The following is a 5,586-nucleotide window of genomic DNA, read 5'->3' on the forward strand; positions in this document are numbered from 1 at the left end:
TCGTAATCCGGCCAGAGTTTTGACCGGATTATGTAGTGACTTGCCACTTGGTTAAGAAATGGGAATTTTTGATAAAATGAATTTGAACTAATAAATTTCCATTTGACTGCGATCTACTCTATATGGAACTGTTTCGTGAAATATTTTGATGAGGAAATAAGGGAGGCATATCAAGAAGAGGTGTACCATGGGATAAGGGTGACATATCAAGGAGAAGTATACCATGGGATAATGGTGACATATCAAGGAGAGGTGTACATTTGGATATAAGGGTAACATTTGCATATGTGTGTTATGTAATATAACTCTTCCTATTATATCCATTAAGATTACCGTGGTCTGAAATCTTTATTTCTTTGTGATTTAAAGATTTAAGATCAAGGTTCTTATTGGAAATCATAGTCTGGATGTTATTGAGGAGAAGATACCAAGTTTGGCCTGAAACATTGAATAAACCTTGTATGAATGAAAAAGGTTTAAAAGTGGCATTATGTTAATTTGGTTAGTGTGAACCTGTTTAAATTTGATATATTGTTTGCAAGCAGAGAATTTGACTCGAAAAATAAAAGATATTGATATTATGTTTTTACTTGTTCATATATTTGATATATATATATATATATATATATATATGAAAAGTTGTTTACATAAAAAGTTTTGGTGATTATCACCCTGCAATAACATAAATATGGTAACTCACTAGACCTTTCGGTCTAACCCTCGTTTTGTGATTTCAAATATGTATTGTAGAAAGTGCTGACGGTAAGGGGAAGGGAAAAATGTCATAATTTCCCTATATGTTTATCTGCATGAAGATTGGCTGATGACATATATAGTTTTGATAAAAGAAACTGGATTAGTGCAAGAATTGTAATTTGAATTTTTGGACCATGTATTTTGTACTGATAGATTCTTGTACTAAGGGACCAATGTGGTATACCAAACATGTATTTCTTGTATATGAAGTATGTCTTACATGCAATGTATGGAATGAAGTGTTACACAACTATCGCATGTAGTATCATGCGATACTTTCAACTATCGCAGGCTTCTTGTACGATATACTCCAACTATCACATGCTACTGTCGATATATTTCAACTATGCATACGACTGTGTGATAGATTTTCAAATCTTCGTAATTTGCGATATACTTCAACTATCGTATACAACTATGTGATAGATCTTCAAATCTTCATAATTTGCGATATACTTGAATCTTTAACAACAAAACCAATTTGATCTCAAAAACTCAATAAACTTGTTAAAACCTTCAAATAATGCATGAAATGTGATTACAAACACATTTAATGAAATACAAACATCAAATTTGAATCAAAATAACCTAATTAGATCAAAGTCATCAAGAAAGAAAAATCAAGAACAATTCATCCAATTTTTTTTGATTTGATCAAATTGAATAATTAAACCATGAAATTGATGATCAAAACCAATTCAAATCAATTCCAATAAAAAACGAATCAATTGATCAACAATTTACATCAAAGACATCAACAACTCACAAATTCGAATACCACAGTCCGTCATTTTTGAAAAACTTCAAGAACTTCAAATTTCTTCAATCTTTGCTTCAAATCTTCATCAAAACTTCGATTTCAGCTCTAATACCAATTGCTAAATCCAATTTCAATCAGATAACAATGAATTAAACAATAAAAACAATAATACTGAGATCAAATCATCATGTATATTGATAAACTCTCTCGATACATGTTTCTCTCTCTACAGTCCCTCTTTAAGTTAGATTCTCAATGTACGCATCTATATCTTACTATAAACTACCATTAACAAGCTATTTATATGATTTCGTAAACATACAAGTTAAACTACAATTGAGAATAATGTTGACTTTAAGCTTGACCTCTTCAATCTTTAAGGTTGATGATATTAGATACAACAATATTTTACCTAACAAGTTTCTAATATCTTAGATAGAAATTAATGTTTTCGCAATTCTTATCAGTTGGGAGAACATAATAAATTGTTGTTTTATTCTTCCAATTATTTTTCTATGGCACCATTTGATATAATCCATAGCGATATTTGGACTTCACCAATTTTAAGTTCAAGTGGCCATCACTTCTTTTTGTTGTTTCTAGATGACTATACTCAATTTGTTTGGCCACATGTATTAACAATGGCATCCTATTTCCATAATATCCTACCTCAGAAAACTCTTTCCTACTTATCTCCCACCAACCTTTTATATCACCAGTTGTCTTGATACTCCCACTTACGAGTTTTTGGGTGCTTGTGTTTTCCCCATAATCCCACCCATACTATACATAAATTACAACCATGGTCCACCCTATGTGTTTTCATCGCTTTCCCACCCAATGCTCGAGGATACAAATGTTTTGACTTATTCTCTAAACGTATAATCATTTCAAGGCATGTCACTTTTGATGAAAAATCATTCCCTTTCTCCAAACCCAAAACTACCACGAATGACTATACGTTTCTTGATAACAACCATAATCCAATGTTCTGCACATATGTATATAACCAATCACCACTCCTATTCCACTTCCACCCAACTCAACACCTTATGCCCACCCCAATTTGCTACCTGTTCTGCATGACCCTTTAGCTCACGATCAACAACTCACCAGCAGCTACCAAGCCCACCCCACTTGCCTCATCGACCTACACACGCAATGACCATAAGAGGAAAACATGACATTGTTAAACCTAATCCCAAATATGCCCTCTCTCATTCCCAAGTCCTTGTCTCTTTCTTCTTCCTTTTTCACATGTTGGTGCCTTACGTGACCATAATTGGACGAGTGCCATGCTTGATTAAAATTGTGATTTTACTAAAAACGATACGTGTGAATTTGTACCAAGGCCTGTTGATATTAATATAATCCATTTTGTGTGGCTTTTTACGCATAAGTTTCACTCTAACGGGTCTCTTAGGCGCCATATGGCTCGGTTGGTTGTTTGTGAATGGAAGGGAAAATAATTCTCATTGACCGAGTTATTGGTTTAGATTGTAGGATTTCATAAGATTTAGATTTAGATTCATTTCAGTTTTATATTTTTTAAAGTGAAGTGGTGGGCCTTCCCATCCCAACCAGGGGTATGCTAGGATTAACACCCTCAAATTTGGAAGAAGCGACTAATTTGAAATTTCTAATAATACATCAAATAAAGGATAAATCTCTTTCTATAATCAAACACTTGAATTACCTCGAATAATAAAACTAAAATTCAACATCAACAATTGGAAAACCAAGTCTTACATAAAGACTAAGGGGCCGTTTACCAAACTCTTATTTGGGTAAGAGCTTACCGACTCACATTACCTTATCGGATGAATGCGATAAAGACCAAGAATCTATACATGGTAAGATCAAGGCAAGGAAAAGAGTGTTACCTGGTAAGTGAGGACGATTGACTCTTAACGTGGTAAGCGCTTACCAGGTAAATTGTTGCATACAATGTCGTTTTCGTGAACTAAAATCTTACCAGGTAAGTAAATGATAATGTTGAATATTACCGGTAAGCGCTTACCGGTTAAGTGTTTGGTAAACGGCCCCTAAGTTAAGGTCAGGTGCTACTAAAAACACAATAAAGTCGCTATCTCCAAATGTGGAAGATGTCTCCAATTTTCTAATTACTTCTTGAGCCCTTAACTAGTACTCATCACACCAATGTACTGCTAGTACCATTCCTCTAAGGACGTGCTGGCACATGCCTACAAAGAAAAATGTTAGGCTTAACACCTAGTGAGAGACTCGATTTACCATTTGTTATGACGGAACACATAAGTAAGGCATAACCCAATATTATATAAGCATCACTTATAGATAATCAAGTTAGCAAGCTCAACTCCTCGAGTATTTGCTTGTGGAGTCACCAAGTTCAACTCCTCGAGTCTTTACCTTGAGATCTCCAAGTTCAACTCCTTGAGTCTTTTGCTTGTGGAGTCACCAAGCCCAACTCTTCGACTCTTTTGCTTGTGGAGTCACCAAGCCCAACTCTTCGACTCTTTTGCTTGTGGAGTCATCTTGTTCAACTCTTTGAGTCTTTACCTTGAGATCTCCATAATCCAAGTTAAGCTAATTCACTTAGAAATTACACTATGTTGGTCATTGGTCGATGCACGACCTCAGTAGTCCACACCTTATTGCCTATTGATAAGTAATATCTTTATTGATAAAATAACATAATTTGAGATTGTTGCCTATCACAGGCAACGACGCCAAAAACTTGTTGCGAGATTTATACAGAAATAAAATCTTTCGTACTGTTAGCAAATGGAGACTCGCGCGAGTATCGATACCGAGTATCAATCCACAGGGACAGGAACATCCAAACTTTCTTAAGTCAAACCGAAAGACGATTCCGGATCGCAAAATCGAAGAATTGTTTTTGAGTTGGTTAATTGAAAGTACTAGTACAAAAAATGAGTTAAAAAGGAATCAAGGGTGTAGGGATCCATTAAGATTTCAAAGCAAATAAATCAGATAGAACTTGTGAAAAAATAACTAATTTTATCCGACCATCAGCTTGTGTAAGGTACTCTCTCGAGGTTGAGAAGAACACGCATGCAAGGACCAACTCTTATGTTTCCAAAATAAAGTCAGTTCTTGCAATGACACAATCCATCCCTTGTACAAGTTGTGTGAAATGAAAACAAGTCTCCTTGGTTTTAAATAACTCTCTCGAATATACCTCCATATAATTCAAGTTGATGTGTTCAAGATGACTTATCTCTAAGTCCATCAAACTTTAACAATTTAACAATGATCGACTTGTCAAAAGACATGTCATTTTTATCAATATAGCATTGACTGAATGGTTGGCAAGATTTGTTATTAATTAACAAATTCCTACCATCTAATGTTGTCAAGCTATAATCACTTAGGACCCTTGCATTTAAAAAAAATTCTAAAAATGAGAAAAAAAATCTAAACAACTAAAAAATATGGAAGTCATGGTAAAACTAAAGACTATTAGAGATTAAGATAAATGAATGGAAATTACACGAAATATAAACAAAGTTAAGATGATTAATAAACATGATAATGATAATTTAAGCTAAATTTAAACGATTAAATAGTAAATAAAAACGAGAATTTAAATTGCGCTAACTTAACGACAATATATAAATGACAATGATATAATAAAGTGGTAAATAAAATTTAAACTTAAAGGGAAGATTTAAAATATTTAGTGTATATATATAATATATATATATATATATATATATTATATATACTTAAGAAAGAAAATTTAAATGATGCAAAATGCTTTATTTTTTTTGTTGGAGTATAAAAAACAGGAAATGATGTAAGGAGGATGTTTTTACAATGTAAAATGTTTTGCCTATTTATAGTAAATTATTATTTTGCATATATGGCTTATATTAGTCCAATAATACAAGAGAATCCTAACCATACATTTCCAACAAGTGGGATGACGGGTGTCGAGTCCGGCAAATAATAGAGTTTTATAAAATAAGTCTATTATCTCTAAAACACACTTGTAATAGCGATAAGTAGGGTCGTCTCCTCAGGGACTCGGTGTTAACCGTGAGTCCAAGACGTAACCGTGCGCA

Source organism: Cynara cardunculus, assembly GCF_001531365.2.
Source record: "Cynara cardunculus var. scolymus isolate 2C chromosome LG 5, CcrdV1, whole genome shotgun sequence".
NCBI lineage: Eukaryota > Viridiplantae > Streptophyta > Magnoliopsida > Asterales > Asteraceae > Cynara > Cynara cardunculus.